The sequence below is a fragment of the Callorhinus ursinus genome, unplaced genomic scaffold (assembly GCF_003265705.2).
Source record: "Callorhinus ursinus isolate GAN/ISIS: 27379988/994484 unplaced genomic scaffold, GSC_fseal_2.0 scaffold73, whole genome shotgun sequence".
Taxonomy (NCBI): Eukaryota; Metazoa; Chordata; class Mammalia; order Carnivora; family Otariidae; genus Callorhinus; species Callorhinus ursinus.
In genome coordinates, this window is record NW_027397135.1 from 3,460,348 (window position 1) to 3,487,119 (window position 26,772).

Sequence of the window (26,772 nt, forward strand, 5' to 3'; positions counted from 1 at the left end):
TCATAGCTCACTAATAAAAACAAACAAACAAAAACCTCTTTTTAAACATCAACTTTATTTAGGTATGATTTACTTAAAATAAAATGCAACCATTCTAAATGTACAATTCAGTAAGTATAAACAGATGTCTACCCCAATTTAACCACTACCACAATAAAGATATAAGACATTTCCATAAAATCAGAAAATTTTCTTGTGCCCCCTTGCAGTCTTCCCTACCTTTCAATCTATGTAATCACTGATTTTATTTCCATCACTTTAGATGAGCTTTATATGTTCTAGAACCTCAAATAAATAAAATCATACATATATTCTTCTGTGTCAGATTTCTTTTGGTCAGCATATTTTTTTGATTCATCCATGCTGTGTTTGGTATGAGTGCTTTGTTCCATTTTATTACTTTTACTATTGTGATGCATGGATATATCCTAATTTATTTATCCCTTTACCTATTGCATGAACATTTGATTTTTAAAATATAAATACCATTTACTTTTCCCCTTCATTATAAATGCAAAGCAGGTTTTGGGAAGAAAACCTAGAACATATAAGCAAAAAGAAGGCTGAAAAGTATAAAAACCACAATTTTACTATCTAAATGTTGTTAACACTAATGTATAACCTTTCTGAACTCCTTCTGGGAGTGTGTATGGGTATGTACTTATTTATAAAAAAACTTGATTGGGACTTTTTCCATCATCCTTAAAACTTACTTAAAGCCCCAAAGCTGAAATCAAGGGGTGCTAAGGTCCCCATGCGAGATAAAGAGCCAGTCATGGGGCTAGACATGTTATCCCAGGGCTGAATAAGGGGTGACAAAATCAGTCCCAACATCCCCAGCCAGCCAATATCCCAACTGTCCTTCCTTTAGAGTTTGTGTAAGAAGAGCAAGGGAGATTGTTGAAGTCATTGACCTTGTAGAGTATTTAGATTTAAGGTAAAAATAAAATTTTTCACCTTTTCCTCTAATAAAGATGTCTGTGCTCTTCCCTCTTCAAGAGCAAGTGAGGACAGAGCCAAGGGAATCACCAAAGCAAACTGGGAGTACTTGCAATGACAGGTGACTGACAAACACTCTCCAGTTGGATGTCTACTTAGGTGGTGGACTTGCTTAAATGACTGCCTGATTAGCAAAGGAAATGACCATAAGAAAGAGGCCAGGGTGGCAAGAGACAGTGTCAGTGGAGTGGTACAATTTGGCATGTGCTAGGGGCACGAGTTTCCTGCATGCTCAAATGGAAGCCACAGAAGTTACCTGGGTTCAGCCCATCTCGCCCTGCTGCCCACTTTAGCGAGGGAATCCCGGGAGGAAAATGCGTGTGATTGTGTGTGGCAGGAATTGAGAGTGGATACGTTACCCGGCATGGCAGGGAAATGTAAAGCGGGGAGGCTTTGTGAGGCTCCTTCGGAAGCTCTGGAAGAGTCTGCATTTAGATGGCCACCTCACTGGGGGCCGTGCTTTCAGCTGCTGTGAACCAAAGCAGCAGAGATCAGAAGGGTACAGCCCGTGGCTATATCCTGAAGAAGACGTTTCCCTGAGAGGAGGGGAGCAGACTCTCCTTCCACCTTCCACATTCCTCTTGCTGACACCCAGGACCTGGGTGATGACATCGGACCCAGGTTTGAGATTGAAAATTTAAACCGGAGAGTACTTGTAATAACTCAAAGTGACTAGAAATGGATGGGATCATCTGTCTTTAAGGAGAAAGAAAATGGGAGCCCAAAGGTCTTAGTGGGAAGAAGTATGTGGAGAGAAAAAGTTATTTCAGATTGAAAATATCTATTACACATGCCCATAGAACATCGGCACCATTTTTCATAAAAATGAGACCACACCTCATACTCTTCAGTAAACCACTTCATATACAATTTACCCACGTATAACATAAACTGACTGTGCCCATAAATATTCACCACAGACATCATTTTAAATAGCAGAATAATATTCTGTGACATGCTGGAAGCACAGTTTAGAGCTGGACATGTAGAGTGTTCCCATGCTTTTCTCATTAACCTACACAGTGATAGGACAAATACCGTATTTGCACACATTCTGAAATAATTCCTCAGGAAGTAATCTAGGAATAGAACTGCTGGATCAAAGGGTGTACATATGTTTGTCTGTCATTAATATGCTTACCAACAATATTGTGCTAACTTATGTGGCCACCAGCTCGAAGAGTACCTTACTTATTTTTAGACATCTTTGTGAACTGCCCTGTGAGGTTATTGCATTGTATTTGCATGAAGACTGGCTAACCTCACTTAAAGAGTCTATATGGCTCTACGTTTAACTAGCCACATGGAACATCTGTTTGGTAAAGGAGATACTCTCTAATTCACTGCTGCCCTATGCCTTTCGAAAACTTGGCCAAATAGCAGTTCATGGAGAGATGGTCTTTCCCTTATAGATAGCTTGAAACTTGTCCTTGGATCAGTCAGCTGATTCATGAGCAGATTTCCAGGGTAGCCTAATTCCATGACTCCATTCTGCCCCACCACCCATGGGTTGTTTTGCCAAGTGAAATCCAGTATGATGTCATCATTCCATACCAAAGGAAATTATAAGTGACAACTCTGTGAAATCTGTCACATGTTTACAGAGAGGATTTTGTTATTACTTCATATGGTCTCCTTTGTATGAGGAGTCTTGGCGGGGTCGGGGGAGGAAGTTGTCTGTCTTACTATAAGAAACCATTGATCTTTTCCTGAGCTAATTTGGCTTAACCCTGTGGACACAGTGAAACTTTAATGACCTTTTAAGAAAAAAATCAGATTTTAGCCTATATTTAGCAGGAGAAAAAGATTTCAAGCTATCCGTATTTCATCTGGTTCTGGGCTACATTGTTTAACCTCTTACGTATTTTATTTCTTATCTTGAAATATAAACATGCCTTTCTTGTCCTTCTTGGGTCTTCTTTTAAGTCAGTTTGGAGTAAATAAAGTGGCAAAAAAGATAAATCCATTAAAAACAAGAAAAGTGTGCCTAGGTAGCAGGCGTCCTCTTTCTAGGGACTGAAGTAGATGGGTGGGTCCCTGGAGGAAGGGGTTAGTAATCTGGGATAATTAAAGGCATTTCAATGCTATAACATTTCAGTTAGGGACTTTTTAACTCAAAAGATGAGTAGCTTTGCTTTGATACTTTGGTTAAAGAAATCATAGGCTGTGTGATGACGGAGCAGCAGCTTAAAAATGCCTATGTGCCTCTTGGCTAGAAAAGCCATGTGGGGCCCAGATGAGAAGCGACAGAGGGCTGATTGCTCAGGATCAACTATCTCTAAATTCCATATCCCAAAAATGGAGCCATTGGAGCCCCCCAGGTTTCATCTGCAAGGCTCTGTGGGGATCTGAGAAGGGAGAGGGCAGCATGAGAAGCAGGGTGGCAGGTGCAGGATGTCAAGAGGTGCTGCTCAAGGCAATGTGTGTCCCTGCACAGAGCACCCCTTGCTCCACACTTGTTAGCCAGTGTGACGGTGAACAGCAAGCTGGAGTGCACAGCCAACCAACCTCATGCTCCTTCATTGCTTGAAGTTGTTCATTTCCTCCCAGTCCTTGTTTGAGACCATTTCTTCAACAGATAGGAGTGGTTTTCGACTTATAATCGGTTTTCTAAAAGGATGAATTCATCATTCAACAAAAATAAAATGATCAAAATGAGGGAGAGAGAGCAAAGGAAACATGTGCTTGAGTTGGGTGGGAGGTGTGGGCAGCATCCTGGCCACCTACGCACAAATTCTTCACTGTACTTGGGATGGTTATGATGGGAGACATTTAGCTACCCCAAATCCCAGAGGCTTAAAACCATGTAGATTTGTTTCTCATTCATGTCACAGACACTAATGGTTGTGTGGGGGTTCTACTACAGATGTTCTCAATCCAGGACTTCAGCGGACAGAGCAGCCACCACCCAGAACATTGCCCCGTGTCCTGGCACAGGATACCAAGGCCATGGTGAAGCTCAAACGGGCTCCTAAGGGGCTGGCCAGAATTGGCCCTCACATAGCATCGGCCAAAGCAAATCTTATGGCCACAACTAACTTCCAGCAGATGAAGGAGATTCCTTCCACTCGGAAGAGTCAGAATATTGGTGAACAGTTCCCAATAAACGTCGTGTCCTTTTGTTCTAATCCAAATATTAAATCCTACTATAGTGGCTACAGCCTTTGAGGAATTCTTACGAGTGTCTCCGATATTGCCACAGGGGAATTTGTCTTATAGAGTTGGGACACTCAAGGAGACCTCTTTGCCCACACAGTGTTCCAGATCTAATATAAGAAACTTTTTTCCCATGACCGTAAATCTCCCAAATATTTCATCTGAAAGAGTAAGCGGATAAAAACAGCCAAGAATATTTGAAAAGAGAAGAACAATTAACAAAAATTAATTTGTAATAAGGACAACGAGATGAATTCTTCGTGAGTTAGGTCCCCTTATGTGTGAGATTCCCATCCGCTAAGCAGGAGTCAGGAAAGGAGAGGGAAATCCCAGGCAGACATGGAAGGGAGTATACATAAATTTGCCCCTGACAGCCACAGATATTCTGGGAGAAAAAATGGAGCAAAAGGCAGGAGAAGCGGGAGCTAGGAAACCAGAGGAAAGCTGTGCAGATCATGGGGAAAAGTGAGCACGGGGTGTACTTGTTTCAATTTTATTAGAACTCAGAGGAGGTCATCTTGTGAGCTGCCTCTGCACCTACCCAAGTGAGACCCCATTAAACAAAGTGACAATCTGACATGCCATGCCCTATTATACTTTGGCGAGCTACACTCAATTTCTCATGGTGAAGTCAAGTTGGCACGGGCCCAGAGAGGAGCACTCCAAGGCCAGGGGACTGCTATGGGTTCCCTGTGATGCGGGGGTGCAGAGTCCTGGCATTGATCTCCTGGCCCAGAGGAAGAGGACTAGAGGGCGTGGCACTCCCATGAGGCAGGCTGGGACAAGGTCACAGAGGCTGTCAGACATGTCAAATCATGTTCCACTTGGGACCAGCTTGAGTTGCAAGTGACCAGGAGGACACATGATGTCATCCAGAGGACAAAGCGAAATCACCCAGCCATGAGACACAGTCGGCCACCTTCACCCATCCAGACACCATCACACGGAACTGAAAGAGGAAGGGAGGAGCCACAAAATAAGGGGTTTTTATGCAAAAGGAACTGAGTTATTTAGAAAATGATCAACTTTGGGGGTCGAATTGAGATTACTGAGTGGAAAAAGAGTATCACAAAGATCAGCTCACTTAAGAGTGCTCATCTTTAACTCTGACTGCACATTGTCTGTTGGAAGCACTGGGAGCTTTCAATGCTGTCAACCCAAGCCCCCCACCCCCAACTCTTACATCAGAATTGCTGGCGGGGCTTGGGTGTGGGTTTGGGTATATACACATGCAAGGTCACATCTGCATGCAATTGCCCAGTGTTTATAATGTGTAAGTATGAACTGTCTAATCAACATAAACCGTGTCATTAAAGGGCATGGCCTGGCAGACACTTGGGGTTTGAGGAATCTGCTCCAGAATTGTTGCTGTCCACTCCCGATCACCAACCAGAGGGGCCCAGTACCTGACTTCCTGGCTCTGGACTTGGGCCCCAGGCTGTGAATCCAGACCCCTTCTTTCTCTCGTTGACTCGGTCTCCAGTGTCGCCACCACTGTTTGCTTTGGCCCGGCCCCGGCACCTTCCTCACCTTGTGTGGCCCCACAGGCAGCTCACCCTAGACCCACCAGTGCTTTGGATGGAAAATAGAGAGATGTTGCCAAGAGATCCAGATGCCCATGGTGACCAAGACCATGGGGAGCTGGTCAAGGCATGAGCATATGCTCAGCAGACTGGTTGATTCTCACTGTGACAGGTACCAAAATGCGGGCCCATTGTCAGTTCTGTGGAGGGGAAGCTAGAATTCTAGACTCTTATCTGAAATTTTCTGGTATTTAAATATTAATTCATTTTTTTAAAACAGTGTCTATGCTGGAGAAAAAAAAAAAAAAGCTATGGAAGGGCCAGTCCTGGTCAGCGGGAGATGGGGAGCAAGGTTCCACTACAGAAACCTTCTGGAGCAGCAGAGTTGCTGGAGGAAGGTTCCAGAAGCCCGGGTTCTGCCCGCCTTTTGTGGTCATGTGGGGTACAACGCACAGTTAATTGTTGGAGCTGCGACTTCACTAAAAGTTAGGCTTCCCAAGGGGCAGTTTTACAATAACGATAATGAAAACCAACAGCAAAAACAATAGTGGTGATTACAGTTTGGGTTTGCATACCTGCTTTAGATAGGCCCCCTCCGAAAGCTTGATGCGAGCGCTTTAACCCCTTCAACATCTCTATGGGGGCGGGGGTGGGGATGGCAAGTCAGATTTTTATTTTATAGCTGGAGAAACACATCTGGGGCAAAAAGAGCTACTGATTTGACCAAAAATTCCCCATTCTTCTCAGAGGTGGAGAAAAATCTGCACTTCAGGACAGTACTTTGTTCATGATCTTGAATCTGTATTAAAAACACTTATCATGTGGCATATTTGCTCATATTATCTCTGTGACTCTCATATCCGTGTCAACCCATCCACATTGCGCCCATCCTTCTGGGCCAAGTTCAGAGTCAGCTACTCTCCCTGGAAACCTCCCAGGCTGCTCCAGGCCCCCCACCCCCGCCTTCCTCCACACCACGGCGTTTGGATGAGCACAGTTCATCTAACAATATCATCCCTGTCTGCACAGAGATCTTACTGCCTTGTGTTTTTATTTAGCTTTTTAAATGCTACTTAACTCCTAGTGATTCTTTCAGGGCTGGGATGGAATCCTATCCAACTGACTTGAGGTACCTCTCAGGGCCCCAGACAGAGCCTCACAACACACTTGTTCACTGGTTTCTTGATCTTAGCACTGACTTTCAGTTCTCCACAACAATGGAGAGAACAGAGCTGGGTGTGAGCAGGGTGTGGGCCCCAGCTTTGCCCCTTACCCATTACCCAGCCTCCAGCTACTCTGGGAAACTGAGGTTTCCCTATTCGTAAACTAGGAATAACCATACCTAGTTTGGCTGTGTTGAGGATATGATTGAATGTAGATAGTGCTGGAACATTACCCAGCACTCTGTGTTACCTACACGCTAGCAGCATTTTTATTGTTATAAGTTATTATTACATCAGTATAAAGGGGTTCTAAGGTGCCCTGGTTAAATCACAGTAGTAAATTTCTTCATTTTAGATGCCATACTTATATTGTGGAACCTCTCATTTAATGGGACATAATCTGGTTTTGGTTTACATTTATCAATCTATTCTTTAAATATGTATATCATATTTAATATATATTAAATTTATATTTATACTTATATTTATATATATTTCTATAGATCCAGCACATGGGGAAATAACAGCAAATAAGATGGGCAGGACCCATGTGCACACAAGGCCCAGTCAGTGTGGCAGGGAATAAGGATGCAAACCAACTATTAAAAATGGGATATGTTTTAAACTGAGTGTTGCTGGAGTGGTGGGGGGGTGGGAGGGATGGGGTGGCTGGGTGATAGACATTGGGTAGGGTATGTGCTATGGTGAGCGCTGTGAATTGTGCAAGACTGTTGAATCACAGATCTGTACTTCTGAAACAAATAATGCAATATATGTTAAGAAAAAAGAAAAAGAAGTAGATAGCAGGAGGGGAAGAATGAAAGGGAGTAAGTCGGAGGGGGAGACGAACCATGAGAGACGATGGACTCTGAAAAACAAACTGAGGGTTCTAGAGGGGAGGAGGGTGGGGGGATGGGTTAGCCTGGTGATGGGTATTAAAGAGGGCACGTTCTGCGTGGAGCACTGGGTGTTATGTACAAACAATGAATCATGGAATACTACATCCAAAACTAATGATGTAATGTATGGTGATTAACATAACAATAAAAAAAATTTAAAAATAATAAAAAATAAAATAAAATAATAAAATAAAATAAAATAAAATAAAATAAAATAAAATAAAAATGGGATATGTTCTGTGAACAGAGAAAGAGAAGTGCTATGGAGGGCATGATAGAGGGGCCTAACCTAAACCAAAAGATCTGGAAAGACCTCCTTTAACCTTCAAAAATTGTCATAAAATTTCCAACATAATAAATGGCCAATGGATACTGGTACTTGTAGAAACGCTCACCTTAAGTCTTGAAGTCATCAGTGGTTGAAACAAATTGACCCACACTGAAAACAGTAAAAATTCCAACAGTTTTTTTCACTCTTGCTGGTGGACTTGAGAAGCAGATAGAGAAGGGATTAATGGGCTCTCAACCCCCGTATAAGACATGCCAACCATCTCCAGCCACGTCCCCACCAACCCGACCTACTGACTACTGCAGTATTGGCCACATATTCCAGAAGATACCTAGAAGCATCAGAAGACCTGGGAATTCCCATCCTGGGTAGCTATCTAGTACAAAGACTTCTGCTGGGGGCTGGGTGCCCTCCAGCAGCTCTTCTAGCTCCAGCCCACACTCTCCTGACAGTTACCTGTTCCCCTCTGTGGTAACCTCTGGGCTCTGACCAGCAGTGAGCAAAAATAAAGTGGAGTGTCAGAACCGCATCAGGCATAGAGGAGGAGGATGCCGTTGGGGTGTCCCCTGGAAATTACACAATACAGTTTTCTGCTCTAGACCCCGGAGTCCTCACTTCTAGGGGCAGCTTGAACTCCTGGCCTCCTGGTGAGTTACTTATCCACCTTTGGATACTTCATTGCCACCAGAGTAACCTGAATCCCAAACTCAATATTTTTTGAGGTTATAAAACATTCCACTACCTTCTTCTGCTATATAACATTTCCAATGTCAGCACTTTTCTAGCTAGACTCTGGCCTAGAAATTGAAGTTCACACATGCTAAGGGAAGGGCTGCTGGTCTAATAATTTCAGTCCTACTAGAAATACCAATGTGTCTGGGCCTCGTTCAAATCATAATAATATGTTGGGCTTGTTTTTGACATTTCATCTGAGATGCTCCAAAATTCTGTGGAAAATTCAAACTCACTAAACACCTCCATGCCCTTAGGAAGATAAAGGAAGTTTTGAATTCTTCTCCTCTGGCTATAAATATACAAGTATATGCAGGAAGAGAAAAGAAACGATTGCTTGGTCAAGGCAATCCGGGGGTGGGTGGGTGCTAGGAGCAGGAGGCCAGCATGGGTGAGCGCAGAGGGAGAGTGATCCAGGTCAAAACCAGACAGATAGGCAGGGCTGGACCTCACAGGGCTCGGAGGATGGGGCCAACAACCTTGGTCTCACAGCAAGGCTTAGGAAGGGTTTTAAGCAGAAGGTTTGGCTGAGGATAGTGTATTGAAATTGCATTTTTAAGCAATCATTATCCAGTGGAAAGTGAACTGAGGGGAAGGCTGGATGTAGGAAGACCAGCAGGGAGGCGTTTGCGTATGGGGAGAACTGGGTGGATTTCAGAGGACAGATCTGTTAGGGCTCGATGATGGCTTGGCTTCGGGGAAGCAGGAGAAGACAGTGTCAAAGATGACATTGAACAACTAAGAGAGAAAGATGTGGCACCAAGAAGCCAGAGAAGCCAGGGGGCAGCCATGGGGTGTGGGATGCCATAAAAGTCCAAGAGTAGAGACAGAATATTCTCCTGAGAGGTTATAATAATACTCACAAAGTGACTACTTCTGTACACTCTGAGGGTGGTGTCTCACCACCATGCCCTAAGATTAAACCAACTGAATACAGTAAGCTCCAGTTAGGTGCCAGGCGCTATAGAGCTGATATCATCTGATACTCGAAAGGGCAGATGGCTCAGTTAGGCAGGGCTGACTACTGCTCTCACTTTCAGAGGAGGAAACAGGGGCTCTGAGAATGTACAGTTGCAGAAAGCCACTCAGCTGCTCACAGCAGAGCCTGGCCTCTACTCCAGATCTTTCTGACTATAAAGCCCAAATGCTTCACCACATGATTTTGCGCTCCTTCATAAAGAGTCTAAACATGAAATGCCTAGGAATTTGACTGAAATAAATGATTGAGCTTCACAGAGGGAAAGACATATTATAAACTGTATTTCCAAACCAGGCAGGAACTTTACAAATACACATTATTAGTCACTGGGGTTCTGGATGACGCACCATGCCCCGGATCAGCACAATATCATGTGCTGTTTATTAGAAAAATAACTCCCATTGCAGATCGCCAACTGGTGTGTGTGCAGCCTCTGAGTTATGAAGGACAGCACAAATACCTATGTAAGGAAATGGAAAAGTAATGATCTGCCTCATTGAAAGAGAACAACTTACTTTTTCCCCTAAATGAAATATTATTAGATTTTGAAGGGCATTAACGTAAAGGAAATGCACTGAGGAAATGCTTTTTGCAGTTTCTACATGTGTTGAACATATGACCGGTACCCCCAGGTAGTTCCAGCCCGCATTTTGGCCAATTCCTGGGGAGGAGTTTTGCTTAAGGGAAGATGAGCTCCAAGGTGTTCGTATGGAGACCCCGTGGAAAGAATACAGTGGGGGCAGATGGTGGTAGACACAGCCTTAACAAAAAGAAAAAGAACTCAGTTACCGAGGCAGAAACTCAGGCGTGTGGGAACATACACGTAACAGGGACGATGGTGGTCTTTTCTCAGTCCTCGCTTTCAAGAGATTTTTAGGTTCCATGTGGATAAATGCCAACAGAGACCCAAAGAAGGGACCCAAGGCCCCCGGTCTGAATAATGCCTTCCCTGATTGATTACAGACTGAAGACCCCTTGTCACAGAGAGGACAAGGAGACAAAAGGTCACTGTATGGGACCCCTCGGGGCATTTTCAGGACAGGCTCGAACTGTGACTAGTGAGATGTTCGTAACAAGAACCTTGGTTTTCCTTTTAATTTTGCAGAAGTGTAAGTCCGTGAAGTTGATGGAGCAGGAAGTAGAAGGGGCAACGTGGTAAGAGCAGAAGCCACCTTGCTATAGGACCAGAAAGGGAAATAACCCAATGTCCCAGGTCTGCTTCCAGAGATTAAGGAAGGAAGTGCCCAAATCCAGCCCCAACTCCAAACTGGTGAACTCAAACCTCTTACGATTGTTACATGTTTGGTTCAGAGAGGACACTGTCCTCCTTTTGTCCTCATCTGCTGTATGGCTCTCCTACACAGAGCACAATGGGGTGAAGGGGTACCGGCCGCATTGGGGGTGCCATCTGGTGGAGCCACCGGACACACTGCAGATCCAGGCAGAAATCAGCCTCACTAAGCAGAGGGTTGCAAAGGATGCTGCTAATTTTGGTTTTGCCCGCTCTGTACCATAGGCTCTTGGCTTCACACCAGTGAAAGGCTACTGATTCAAATATTTGTATATGACAAAACTGAGACCCTAAACTCGGTAATGAGAATTACAGCCATTTCTAAATCTCCTCAAGAGTAGACATAAAAGCTATGTGCAAATTATACATATATAAACTATATGTTAAAATCCATCTCTAGAAAGGAATAAAGTGGGGACCAAATGAATACTTTTCATAAAAAGGAATACAGTTGTTTCTGAGATTTTGCTCTCTGAATGTATATATTTTCCCAGTGGGGTTTTTTTTTTTATGTTTTAAATCTTAAGTGAGGTCAAACATTGTTAGGAAGATCACAAATGAAAAGAAGCAAGACAGTATCACAGTTCCAGTTAAAAGGAAGATTCTTAGCTACATTGAAAATGACAAATTAAGTCTGACATTGGCCCTGTGCCTCACCTCAGAGAAGGCCCAGCAGCAGCAGTAAATGATGGTGACATCACTTTGAAAGGCTAGTCTGCACCATCCCTAAAGAGGCTTCTTCAGCAAGAAATTCTAGTACTGGGTAGAGAACAACATCCAAATCCTCTTTGCTGGAACTGTCTCTGCCTCTAACTGGCATTGTTCGTGACTTCTTTATTCTACAACAAGTTCTTTTTAATATTCAGTATTCCACGAAATAGTTGATATGGCAAGAAAAAGACAACATACTTTTGGCCATCGATTTTTTTTAATTTAAAAAATCATTTTAAGTGTGTTTTTTTTTTAAACCCACTATTTTTGTAGGGTTCGAACTTTCACACCAGTCAAGATTTTATCATTATATCCAGTGAACTCTAATGGAGATACGGTAGTTTCTGATGTCTAGTCTCCAGTTCCTTTACACTAAGAAACTGGGGCTAAAAGCAGGATGAAAGGTGAGTTGTTATTTGGTATAGACATTGTATGTCCTCTGTTATTCATGACTGTTGGGCTTGGTGTACTGGGAGCTCCCCCTCTCATTTCAGAGACAGGATGACTTCATCTTTTGCTTCAAGAGGAGTCTCTAGATGGACTTCTATGCATGTCTTTGTTGACCTCCATTAAACTTGTCAATTTTAGCTTTAACTCCAATGTGCTGTGGATTTCCTCCTTCAGACTGAGAGGTCTGTGTCTGATTTCTCTCTCTGGGCTTGGAGTGCTGGAGTGAGAACTCTGACGGGTGGGAAAATGTTCTAAAGCACACCACACAGGTGCAGTAATGTACTGCTTGGAGTCAAAACTGCAAATGGATCCTCTATTGCACAGAAACATGGTGGCCAGCCATCATTCATGTAACAATAAACAGCATTTCTGTTTCCGCTCTGCCACAGACAGTAGCTCAGTATACAACTGCTTAATCACTTCATGCTCAGTATTATGTATTACATCATACTAACACCTCCTTCTAGTTTCATCCAAAGATAGTGCAAATTGCAGGAACACTCCATCTTGCCTTCTCACGTGGCATCCCCAAGAACATAGCACTTCCATTTCAGATGACAAACAAGATTGGTCTCCAATCTTCTTTGAATGGCAGGCCTGGCATGGTCACTTCACAAGGGAGCTGTCAGCTCTTAACTGAAAATCACTCCTTGAAGTGATTTATAACTCTGCTATAAAAAGCTTTCATTTCAGCTAAAACTTGTACTTTCTTTCAAGTTTTATGACAAACACACACAGGCAAAAGCAAGGGTGTACGCATGAGCACAATATGCTTGCACACATGCATGCACATGGATGCACACATGCACACACGACACTTCTACCCTTTATTCTCTTATAAAAAAAGAAAAATGAATTTTTCAGAATGTTCTAAGGCAATTTAAAGTAAGTAGAGCCTATTAGCCATAAAGCTTTAAGAACTGCCCCTTGACACCGCCTTTGATTGCCAGCACCCCTATTTGGGATGGCACGTGTTTGATGGTTCTTTTGAGTACTCTACTGTTGCAGTGTCTTTTATACTGACCTTAGTGATGGCAGGAAGGTGGCAACCAACTCTAATTCCATAGAAGGCAAAAAAGAAGCCAACTGCACAATCTTGTCAAAATGTCTCGTCAATGTTTGTGTTCGGCCTTCTTCTGCCACTCTTCCACGTAAATAACCCTCTTCCCATTATGGTGGCACACTTTCCTGTTCCCAGGGCCATATGATGGAGAGCTAACAGGTAAGCTGGCTTCCACCTATTTGGTCTTGCTGCTATGATACATGCAGGAATTAAAAAGAAATGTACTCCTTATGCCAATAGGTTCAGGCTTTCCAGACTAGCCAGATGTAGGGCTGTGGCCTCTTCACTGGTTTCTGAGATGCTGGGTTTCAGTTAGGGTATGCTTCATCCTGGAAAAGAGCCAAAGTTTAGATGAAAGTCCTTAGTAGGATGTAGAGAGAGACCCCACTAGCTGACTTCCCCAAGCATTGTTCTAGGTACCTTGAACAGCAAATGCAGAGGGAAAGGCAATGTTCCGAAACAGAGCAGCAAGACATTGAACGTAAGTCAACAGCTCCTGTAGAATGACATTCATTGCAGAGGGGGAGTGAACCACATTCTCCAAGGGGGTATATTAACTCACTGTGAATTAGGGAGTTTGGTAAACTAGACTGACTCATTCAGATGAAGTACTTGACACCACCTGGCAGGAAACAATGAAACCCATTTTGCGTTGATTTCCTAGGTGATCTCTGAGAGAACCTAATTCATGACAAGCGGTTTGGTCAACACTGTTGGAAGTGCTCAGGTTCACTACTATGAAATGGGGTATTCCACACCCCTCCTATATGACTTTTCTTTTATCTTGCTTAAACATCACTCCAAATCAAAGGTGAAAAGCTCAAATTCAGGACCGATCTCTAGCCGGCTTCAGCTAATTTGTTAGTACCATCTCATTTGATAGCTTTATCTTGCAATATGACTTACACTCCTAACCTGGGAACACAAACTAATTCCTATATTCTCTTGTATTATTTTATAGTCGCTGCCACCAGGGCTGAGGGTGGGAGGGCACATTACAATGCTAGTAGATTTCAGGTACTATTAAAATTATCAGAAGATTTATTAGGCCCCAGGAGCTGTCAGAGTAGCATATCAGTTACCCAGGGCCCTCATCTAAAAAGGAAAAAGAGATTAAAAACAAATTAGAAAAGCATAACTATTTATAGCATGTAAAACTCATATTTGTGTCTACCATGCTAAGCAATTGTACTCCTCTCAAGGGTTCTGGAGGGGAAAAAAGATTTTATGAGTTTAATTTAGGAGTTAGTGCTAACTCAACTTAGGACAAGTCCCTTAATTGTAACCACCTGTTCCAACACCTTTAGAAAGTGGAAAAGCACATCTAGATCCTTATTTACTTTATGGATATGTCTGTGCCATCTCATAGTAAAATTACATGGGGCTAGTTTTCATGTTCATGTCACCAGTTCTTGTAATAGGAGTGGAATTACATAGTGCATAGGAAGGTTGTGTTTGAAAAGGACCCCACTTCTCCATCCAGTTTGTTCAATATCTTGATTGGAAGTGTATTTTGTTCAATATAAATTAAAGTACCTCTTGCAGGTGGCATATAAGATGACAGGAACCTGCTTCACTTAGAGCACAACAAAATCCAAACATAATGTAAATATCTGCAGAAATAAAATTTACAATCCAAGAGTCTCCTAAGATTCATGCAGAACAAACAGGGTGCTACAAAGATAGCTAAAGACAGAATGCTATACCAGGTAGACATGCTCAGCCTCAAGTCTAGAAAAGGGATTCCAAAGTACCAGAACTGAGCAGTGTTGACCCAGGGAAGAGGCATATGGGTCATATTTTGTTATAGGGCAGAAAGGGCAGATGTCTCCTGCTGAGCAGTGCTCATGATGATGCTTTGAGTCTTATTAGGTGCCTACACAGACAAGAGAATGGTCTTGCACAGTGTCTCTAACACTTTATATCATATATCTCAATTTGTGTATATTTATTTATAAATTACATTTAATTACTACTGTTATTGGCTAATACGTCCAGGGACAATATATTCTTAGAGCGGGATTATCCTTAGCAAGTTCTGTGAATTCCTATCTAAAAGGTTTTCTTGGTAACTATATATTTTTGGCCAATTTGTTATCAGATTAGAATGTACTGTCATGTTTTTAACTTCATGATGTGGCAGAAGGACTTGGAAGAAATGTAATTGCCATACTTTTTAAATGTTTTTACCTTGGTTTGCATTATTAGAAATATCTTCAACTCATGATTTCTTTGTGGAAATTTTTTAAGACACTTGCAAATACTTGGTTTAGTTTAAATGTGATGATATAATATAATATGATAAGTTTATAAATGCAAGTCTCAGTAAGAGCAAATGAGTGAGGTCGTGCCTATTGTCCCTCTAGCCTCACAGCCACATTTGGAGAAGGTGAATGAGATTCTGATATGCACATCCCTGACACTGCATATTGTAAGTTAGCAAATTTCATCTCTTTCCTATTTTAACATTAAAATGGAAACAGAAATTTCCAGTCTTGTCCTCTCAGCACCCAGTGGGAAGTCTTGCATACCTGTGAGGAGGCATATCTTCTTAATTACGGACATTAGTGTCTCAGTCATCATTATGACAGGTCCCCTACCATCAATTAATAAATCCACACTGGAAGAGAACATGATGATAAGGATTGTGAATAATCTGGACAAAGTGATAAGGTGTCTTGCTATAAAATACCAAACTGTTCCAAGATAAAGAGGCAAAGGCAAATCTCTACACCTGAAAACCAGACACAGATCCAGGGGCACAGTGTGGAGATTCAGGGTATACCACTGTCTGCTGGTTGCCCAAACGCCAACTAGCGTCCGTGGGCCCCATTAGATCATCACACTCTCAACTACAACTGGCCACTTTGTCCTTTGAACATGCCATGTGACAGGCTTTTCCATCGATTAGCTGTAAAATGGGGGAATGTAAAAGACCACACAGGTCTTTATATCTGTGTGAGTGAGTATTTCTGCTTAATGCTTTATAAGCATTTCTGGAGGGTGCTACAAACATGAAAAACTTGCTTAAGTCTCATCAGACCAATGGCTGACTCCTGAATTAGCTCATAGTTCCTTCAGTACCCCTGAGGTGGTACCCTAGTCTACTTCTCCCCGTGGGACATCTCTGGCCACTTGGTAGTTCAAAAGCAGTCTTAGCCACAAAGCCTTTCTTATCTCCCATAAAAAGATTTCTTCCATCTCTATACTTTGGTAATACTTTGTTCTCAGTATAGCTTTTATTACCTTTTTGTGAGTTTCTTTCTCCTCACTCAAAGTTAAACTCCTTAAAAGCAAAGATCGTGCTTTATGTTCTTCCAAATATGAGGTGTGGTGCCTTGAAAAGCAGGCACTCTGATTGTATGTAGAAATGTATTACATTGACCCTCATGCTTTGGGATTCCTGGGCACCCTTTTCTAGTACTTTCTTTTTAGGCAGTAGGTTAAATAGGTCATATTTTAGTTGATACCATAAAAGATAAGTTTGCAAAATATATGGCAATCCAAGGTGAGTTCCACATAGGCTTAACGGATTATCTGCGTGGATTGTAATTAGAACTTAAATTCCACTCACACCTGCCAACAAGACGATCTCATAACTCCAAAGGAAAACCCCTTCAAAACATGCTTTTAAAAGTCACCCTAAATATTTTCGCACCAAAATGGACCTTGCAGAAAAACTATTTTGATGCATGAAGGATCAGCTAATCAGAACTATGGAAATACAAGTGTCTTACAGACTAAGGAGAAAATATTTGCAGTGTGTGTTGGGTGTGACGAAAATCTAGTTTTAGAAGTTCCAGCAAAATAGAATGTCCCCAGTTTCCAATTCCCTCAGTTCTGGAGCATTCCCGTGCTTCTTCTATTCTATGCCACTTTTTGGTGTTGTAGAAATAGTAGTTTCCCCACAAAGAATGATGTGTGCTCAACATCACCGAAGGCCTTGCAGACCAAGGCAGTAAACTCTGGTCAGGAGTCTGGAGCCCCAGGATCAGTGCCTGACTTCATCCTGGGCAAATTTTTTTGCTCAGGGGTTCTTCACTATCTCCATTATTCAAAGGAGAGGAATGATCTCTGCCATGGTTAGAGGCCTGGGAGGTGGATAGGAAGACACTAAAAAGACTTTCTGAAATCTCTACTAGAAAAGTATGGTTAAATGATAATTACACACCAGTCCAGTTTCCCAAGGAAATTATGTAAGCAGGGAAAAATGGTACAGTCAAGAAATACCGTCTAATGTCAGTTAGTCTGCAACATGTTCTAAGTGGAAAACATAAAATCCCTAGATTTTTCACTTTAATGAGGTCAAGTGAAATTTTAAAAGTGTTTCACAGTCTCAGTGAAATATGAATCTTTTTTTGAAAGGAGACACCAAGGCATATATTTAAGAAGCAACTCAAAAAAGGTCGTAAACAGTTCAGTGTGTGAGGTCTGGACCTAGTCATATGAACCTGCCCGTGTAACATTACCATAATTCCTACAGCGAAGGGTACATAGTAAAGAAAATAATGTCAAAGCAGTGGTAGAAGACACACTCATTTGTTTTTGAGATTTTTTAGATCAAGAAGCCAGCAGACATACACAACTCCTTCAACAGAAAATAAGCACTCTTTCTCGCTAAGCATTAGATGACTGCCTTCTGCATGAACCAGTTATTTGCAGTGTGAGTTACTGGTAATCATGTCCAAAGCTCCTGTGCCTGCACTGTGCTGTCCTTGACCCAACTCTTTGATGTACTAGATATAAATTCACTTTTTCACTGAATCAGCATGTGTTACATGTTGGCTTCTTCTTCCCAAATTGCTTTGGTTTTCTGCACAAGTATGCTGCTTACTTTGGCTACAGTCAAGATGTCCTACCTTCTGGATGGCCTTGTCCAGTCTGCTAGCCCCTGGGAGCCATGATGAAGCGGAGAGGAATCTGGTTCCAAATTGATATTTGTTTGTTATTTTTGGAGCTCTCAAGAAAATTACAGGAAAATTGATTCTCTTTAGTGACCTTCTGCACCTACTCAACCCCTTCTGTTGCTCTAGCATAGTTTTATTTCCTTCTCTGGTTAGGGTTTTTGTATATGTGCCATGAAAGATTAATAGAATTGATGAAAATCATTTTGCCTAATTAGAGGGAGTTTTTGAAGCTCATACAATGAAACTTCATTTCCTATCTAAGATCTACAGATCAAGCATTCCATTTCTTGCTGATGTAGTTATTTGGATATATTCACTTGTCATGAAAACTTGAATTACCTTATCCTATTAAAAAAGGGAATGCTTTCTTTTTGTATCTGATCTTTAGGATGGATGTTTATATATAATGTCTGTCCCTAAATTATTTCTAGTTATTAACCAAGCCAACCAACTGTATTTCACTTTGTATCTCAGATATCCAGTTTTATCATACCATGACTTCAAAATTAGGTTCATCTTGAGCTCCAACCTTCTTATTAAGGAATTTGCCCTGCCCCACTATGGTGTCACTTTACTCAGGCCTGGGCTCCTCCTGTTTCTTAGCTCCTTGAAGCAATCCTTGGGACACCCCCACACTATGGGGAAGTCCACTTTCCTTGAGAAGTGATCTTGGGCAAGAGCCCTGCTCTCTCCTTGATGACTTAGCTCCAAGCTAGTAACCTTGGTGTCCCAACAAAGATTAAACTCCAACCTTGAACCATATTTCACCAAAAACTCAGGTATTAGAGAAGGAAAGTGTAACTCTGGACTGGAAGTGTGAGTTTCTGAGCCCTCAGTCCTGTCCTGTCTTCAGGGGTCTTCATGCAGTAAGCCCCCTTTCTCAGGCTAGCTCCCAGCTTATGTGCCTCAAGCTCCCTGTCACCCTCAGGCCATCCAGGACTAGTCACCCTCAGAATCCAGGCCCAGCTAGCTCCCTTAGGTCCTGAATACCATACCACTCTGAATACCATCTCCTCCCTCCTTACTTTCCGAGGCTAAATGCCCTATTCCCCGGTAGACTGACATGGAAATATTCCTTTCCTCTGGAGGAAACTCCCAGCAGAAAAATTACATCAGAAAATCTGTGAAACATACCAAGTGCCTGATTGATCTGCTTTTCTATAGGTACTCTCTTCCCTCAGTCCTTGGGTCTCAGCCCTGGAGTTCTGGAAACAATAGCTGCACACACAGAGCTGCAAGAAAAGGCCACAGTTTGAAGCAAAGTGCCCTCGGAATCAGACAGGCCTAGAAATGCTGGAACATGCACCCCCCACCCAGCCCACCCCTGCCCAGACAACTATGTCTCCCAGACAGAAGTTTGACCCAATCTTCCCCAAAAATTTATGTTATCAAATAGAACACTTAACTTCTCATTCTCAAACATCTGTGTTCAGGTTAATACTGACTTTACATTTCCCTCTAGAACAGTGGGTGAATATTTGATTTACATTTTTGTAAATAAATGGCAGACTCAAGTGGTTTTCCCAGACCAAAAGCAACAATTTGCCTCTGAGGTAAATTCATGTCACTACCCTTAGAGACTGGAAATTGCTTGCAGCTTTAAATGTTTTCCTTCTTTTCCCAGCTACTAAAGATCAAGTTTCTAACAATATCTTAGGGCGAGTGCCAGCTAGGGTAACCCATTGCATGTCTGTGGAATTATGAGAACCATGGCTATTTTGAAGTCTCTACTGACTATACAATCATATACACCAGGGGTTCTCAAAGTGTGGACCTCAGACAAGCAGTATCACCTGGGAACTTGTTAGACATGTGAATTTTCGGGTTTCATCCAAAACCTACCTACTGAATGAGAAACTCTGGAAGTGAGTTTCAGCAGCCTATATTTTAGCAAGGCCTGTTGGTGAAACTGATCACTGGTATACACCAGCCATAGCAAAATGTTCCAATAGGAATGATCGTTCAGGGGGCAGGCTCACTGGGGAGATGCATATAATATCCTCTAGGTGCACCTTCTGGGTTCTGCTGCTGCCCTTTGGGCCTAGTTAAGAGGGTCACTACCCAGTGCACCCCAGGGATCACGAACTCTATGATAAAAGATGCTTGACTTTTCCTTGTCTATGCCAACAGATTTTAGAAAGTTCAGTAACTACTTGAACAAATAAGGATTATGGGAGAGGATGGTGAGAGCTAAACTGAACCACCAGGGCAGAAAAGCAGGGTTGAGAATGCTTGAGAGTGTGTGTGGGGGGTGTAGGGTTGGGGAGGGTTGGCCATGATCACAGCCACTGCCCCAAGAGAACAGACAGTGTCTGCTGTTTTTTAAGTTGGCTGCCCTCCATGGCCCAAAGTAGATGTCCAGCAGACCAATTCTCCAGATATCTGTTCTCTTGCTCCCCTATATTTAGATGGTGTCATCCTAGAAGGCCCTTAGAGCTACCTAGGAGTCTTGAGTCAGACGAGCTTGAGTGGCATAAGGGGAAGGACCTACCCTAGCCTGTCTCCCAGGGAACCTAAGTTAGTGCTCACCCCAGGTTCCCTCAAGAATAGTTTTCATCTCCCTCTGCTCCAGGAGAACCATGCACCCTGTCAGGCTGAGGACAGGGGCTGGGCAGGAGGAGAGCACTGCCCTCAAATCATAAAGGCTAATTCAGTGAGCAGGGGTAAGAAGATAAGCAAGTGTGTAGACATAGTTTGATATGTAGCCTTCCCATATTTAGGCATGGGCTATATGGGCCTCCATTTGTGCTTTTCTTCCAGGCAGTACTGAAGGTATGTCTTCAAGGTTTAATATAGTTATTAAGAATTTAAAATCAGTTCAATCAATTAAACAGTGCAAGGCCCAGTACTAGGTTTCATGGCTCATGGAAAGATGACTGGAGTCTATCTCTGTCCTCAAGGCTTATATTACTTAGTAGGTAAGGGCAGGGATGTGCACTGCCAACTTATTGCACACCACAACATAGTATCAACCTCAAGATGTCTACCAGGAGAGTCCTATGGAAGAACAACAGAGGGAGAGGTAGTACTGACCTTAAAAAATCTGAGAAGGTACTTGGAAGACATGAGATTTCAGTAGCTCACCAATCTAAACTTTCTTATAGCCTTGGGAACCAGCCTGGGAAAATGCCCCATGCCTGTCCTTGCCTGACAATAAATAGTAAGTGGTAGGGGTACCTGGGTGGTATAACTTGTTAAGCATCCTACCCTTGGTTTTTTGGTTCAGGTCTGATCTCAGGGTTGTGAGAACGAGCCCAACGTCGGGCTCTGCACTCAGCGAGGAGTCCACTTGGGTTTCTCTCTCTCTCTCTCAAATAAGTTAATCTTTAAAAAAAAGAGTAAGTAGAAAAAAGTGGCTTCTAAAATCCAGCCTTCCCCTGTATAAGACCATCTAGCTCAGGTTCCGGGCGGAGTTTGGAAGGGCGGACCAAGAGTGAATGCTTCCATTCCGGTGATCAATGCATCTGTGCTGTGACCGTCTGCTGGTAGAAAAAGGAAAATCTTCTTCCAGGATATATTTGATAAAATTTATCCCCCAGAATGACTTATCATATGTAGTAGTCACCTTGCAATCAAAAAACATGCCTCACCATGAATTCTCCTTTGTAACTGTCTTGGAGAGTAGCACTTTTTGTTCCTTTACTTCAGAGTCATAAACTAAATGAACTAACTCAGAGGTTGGCAAACTGTGACCTGTGGAACCAAATCCAGCCCATTACCTGTTTATATACATAAAGTTGTTTTGGGTCATACCCACACCCATTTGTTTAAAAATGGCAGAATTGGTAGTTGCAACAGAGATGGCTAAGTCCACAAAGCCTAAAATGTTTGCATAAAACTCTTGCCAATCCCTCACCCATCCAAAGTCAATCAATAAGCTGGCAGGAGAAAGTCTCCAAGTTCCTCATCAAACCCTAATATCTGCTTTGAATAGCTTTGTTCAGGGTTGAAGAATATTATATCTCCTAACAAATGAAGGCCAGAGAGTGAGGCAGGTAGCACACATATCAAAGTCCTGGAAAACAACACAATTCCCTGCAGATGGTTTGAAATGAAAAGACTTTGATGACAGGTCACTTGTGGAGGTATGACAAACTTAAGGGGACAAACATGGGGCATTCAGGCAGCCAGAGGCGGGCAGTAGAGGCAAACGTACCAGCCCAGGGCTGAAGAAACAAAGCAGGAAAGAGGTATAGAGTCAGGGAAGAGTGTCCTCTTCTGGGAGGTACAGTCATGGATGGACACAGCTGATTCTAAGGCAAAAGATGTAGTTTCTAAGCTGATGGGGATGTTGAAGAAACACCTTCATGTCTTCTTCTGTCCTCCCATATGTTATGGGTGCCTGCCTCCAACTCGTTGAACCTAAACCAGAAGCCAGAAATCACTAGAACCCAGGTGATGCAGTCCAAAATGTTCAACCTTCTGGAGTGCAGAGAAGGGCAGGCAGATTGAGGTGTAAACAAAAGGGTGACGGACCAGCACACAGATGCCCCAAATCCATAAGACGTGAAGTAAATGTCACATATGTCAGGGTATATTGATTAGAATTTCTATTACAAGTAGAGAAACCCAACTCAAACTGGTTTATATAATGAGAAAAAAATGCGTTAACTCACATCAGAGGAAGCCCAGCATTAAAGGGCTGCAGGGTGGGTTGTTTTAGTAGCTCATGATCACCAACAAGGAGATCTAAGTATCTCCCTACTCTACCCGTCTCAGGAAGGTCGGCTTGATTCTAAGGCTGTTTCACCAGTAGCAGTTAAGAAAACGCCTTCTTGTTCATGACCAGCGATGGCCAGGGCTGAGGAGGCAAGGAGGTGGGTGAACAATGTTCAAATTGTTCTCTCTCCATTCCCACTAGCTTAGAGATTGTGTTTGTGTTGGCAGCTGGATACATATTCATATTCTCTCTCCTTCTTGCTTTCCTCTCTCAACTAGATTTTTTTTTAAGTTATCCTAACTCTCCTTACATTTTGCTAGCTCTCATTGATTTAGGCCTGACAATTCCTGAACCAGTCTCTGGCTAGGGGGAAAATTACCTACACTGGGTTAGACTAGCTATCTGAAGAATAGAAGGGATGGGAGAAGGGGGGGGTGTCACCTACAAAGTCTGCTATGTAAGATACTATAGCAAAGCACGACAAGATTGTCTTCTTCTGGGTGTTTCCTCTGTTTGTGTCACTTCATCTATAGGTATCTGCCACCCAGATCTTTATCTGACACATGAGGCTTCTTCCTGCAACAGAGTAGTTTACACTGTGGAATGGTGTTATATGCTTTTGTTCAGACCTGGAACCGAATTCCTTACCCAAGCAGTTCATGAGACCCAAGAAAAGCCACAAGAGAACTTATGGGAAAAGAGAAAGCTACCAAGTCTGAGGTTCTAATTAGATTTTCTCCCCAGTCTTTGGTAAATCACCCATCCTTTGTGCTTTAATTTCCTCCTACATAATGGAGATATATGATGGTTGCAGCCCCACAGCAAGAGAAATTACATAATGTGGGCTCAGAGGGTTTAACAACTGCAATTAATTTGAAGACCTTTTAAGAGTTGCTAGGTGTTTTTCACACCTTTCTTTGTCCCGGTAGGTGTTGGGTCCCATTGCTAACGTCTCCATTTGGTCCTTGATGGATGAGTTTTACATCAATGTTTCAAGGCAATCCCAGAACTTGCCTACATGGGGATTTTTCACCTCATCATGAGCACTCTATTGCCACTGACCTAATCCTAACCTTCATCCCATCCAGAAATGGCCTAAGATTTTAATTTAGTTTGTACAGGAAAGTGTCAACAAAACAACTTACCTATTACTCCCAGATGTTAAGATACTGAATGGAGGCACTCTGAGAGGAGAGTGTAATCATGATCTTGACAGTTACTTGTCACTGGCAGTTGGCTCCCTGGGATCAGTAACCATCAAAAGGCAAAGCCTTCTGTTATATAACATTGAATATATAACAACTAACTTTGGGTAAAGCTGCATTAAAATTGGGAGGCTCTTTATTTTTCCAACATATTTCTAATACTTGGCCAGGCTGACAAAGTTGTTGACCCTGGTTTGTGGACCAAAGTAGACTCACCTCAAGGTTTTTAAAATCAAAACACCCATTCTATGGATAGGCACGATGGCAGGAGCCTCAGCGGGTGCTTGGATATCCATTTCTAACAGCAATTGAAGTACATGAACTCAGTATTTCTTAGGACATCAGTAACTAAAGTCCTGGCCAGGATAAATAAGTCAGGATCCCGGCTTCTTTTCAAATCCAAATTTCACTGTGCAAAACCCAGGCACATGTTTATAGTTTCCAAGTCATTTCTTTTACAAAAAAATTAATCTAAAACTTTGACATTCCATAGTACTTTCATGAGTTTCCATAGAAGCTTTTCTATCCACAATGCAATAAATTCCTTATGAAAATTATTATTATATTAATCAGCAGTGACTCATTTAAATTATAGTTTGTGATTTCTTATTTTTAAAAAGGTCCAATTTCATTTTTATCACTGAAAGTTTATTAAGTTTATTTTTTACTTAAAATTCACATCACAACTCAGAATGGGAAATGCCACGGAAAAATTGTTTTTTAAACCAAGAATTTTGCTTCCAAAAAGAGAGAATGAGAGAATAAATGAACATGATAATGCCAATAATTATGTGCTACGTGATTTTTATAACCAAGCAGTTTATTTCAACTGCTTTTGTGGGTGGTGCAAAATATTTGAACAAGTTTTCAAACCATTTGGCAATTTATTAAATATTAGTGACTGTTATTACAGGTTGAGTTGTATGATCTATGGTTGATTTATTTGTATGGAAACCAAAAGGACACAACCAGGCTAACATTCTATTTTGAAAGTGTTACGCAGTACCTGACTCACATTTGAGCCACTTAACAGTGTACTTTTGGGCTCCGAAAGGAGGAAGCTGCTGAGGAAGCAGATAGGTTTCAAGGAACTAGGAAAAGCTTTTGAATGGTCTTTGAAAAGCTAGTTAGATATCTATGCACAACCATAAACTGACAGCCTGTGAAGGTAAAAAGAAAAACAAACCTCAGGTGTGTATAGTTACATTGATTTTAGAGTATCTCACCTCACCAACCCTAATAAACACTCTCATCAAATAACAATTAACTCATATATGATGCTAAGAGAACCAAGAATCCCGAAATGGATGGGCTTAATCATTTTCTTCTCCTCATTTAGTAATACCAGCAAAAAAGTAGGTGGAGAGATTAATTTGATGATAGGCTAGGTTAAATTTGCCACTCTCACTAAACAAATACATTCTTGTTTTAATCACAATAAGTAATGAAGAAAAGGATTTCTTTAGCAACTCATAAAATTATTACCAAGTCCAGAACTTAGGACAATGTTCATAAGAATGCATTTAAACAGTAACATGAATTGGTTGACTGCTTTCAATTGCCAATTCTTAAAAAAAATCTGACACCATAACTTCGTCCCGGCCACCTTTGGGGATGACCAAGCTGACCACAGACTGGTCAATTTACATCGTATCAAGTGTTGTCTTTAACTAAAAAAGGAATCCTCCCCTCTCTTCCTGAGAGTCTGTAAGTTCTATGGGGGCAGGCATCATGACACTCTTCCCCATGCTAGTAACATCTACTCAAAATAGCTATGCAATAAATATTTATCAAAGACATGACAGAATGACTGCATGAGTGAACAGCAGACAGAAAGTGCCCGGGAGTTCTCTGTCCCTCTGTGTGTCTCTGTGTCTCTGTCTCTCTCTGTCTGTCTCTCTCTCTCAAGAACTATAGAAGCTGCAAGGTTTACTAAAGGATCACCCCAATAAAATCCAAGGATTTGGGATGCCTGGGTGGCTCAGTCAGTTAAGCATCTGACTCTTGGTTTCAGCTCAGGTTATGATCTCAAGGTCATGGGATCTGGTTCCGCATTGGCCTCCTCACTGGGCATGGAGCCTGCTTGAGATTCCCTCTCTCCCTCTCCCTCTGCCCCTCTCCCACCTCCCTCTCTAAAAATAAAAAAAAAAATAAATACTTTCTGGGTACTTTGTGGAAGGAAGGAAAGGAAGGAGGGAGGGAGAGAGGCAGGAAAGAAGGGATGGAAAAAGGGAGAGAGAGAAGAGAGGAAGGGAGACAAAAACAAAACAAAACTGAATTATATCAAGAACAAGGGTAATCTTGCAGTTCAAGTAGCCAACACTTAACTGAGAGAGTAATAAAATCTTTCTTCTACCCAACTACATTTCGTTTTAATAAGTATAGAAATACTTACTCAACTAGAGTGATATTTAAGCATTAAAACTCATAATTATCCTCTTAGCACAAAATGTAACAAACATTTTATTGTTTTCTAATTAAATTTATCAGTTTATCAATATTTTATTTTCTTATTTTTTTTGCCATGCCCAAAAAGGTCTTCCTTTTAACAATATTAGCTAAAAATTCTCTTTCAGTACTTTTGTAGTTTCCCTGTTTATAGTTAGTCTTGCACCCATTTTGTGTTTATTTCAATGTGGAAAGGGATAAGAATCCAAAGTACTATTTTCCCCTGATAAATTTTCAAGTGTTCAACGTCATCAATATTATGCCATGATTGTTTTTTCACATATTCAATCCCCATAT

The 26,772-nt window shown here is 42.0% G+C and overlaps 1 long non-coding RNA gene across 2 annotated transcripts in view; it reads left to right on the forward strand.

Moving 5' to 3' along the window:
- Positions 1-26,772, forward strand: part of LOC141371479 (uncharacterized) — a 166,789-nt gene that overhangs the window by 58,547 nt on the left and 81,470 nt on the right. The window contains exons 2-3 of one of the 2 annotated variants that reach the window (XR_012376459.1): positions 12,016-12,146; positions 15,622-15,686. The exons of the other annotated variant lie outside the window; for it this stretch is intronic. This is a non-coding gene — a long non-coding RNA (uncharacterized lncRNA). The remainder of the gene's footprint in view (positions 1-12,015; positions 12,147-15,621; positions 15,687-26,772) is intronic. 2 annotated transcript variants of the gene reach the window in all.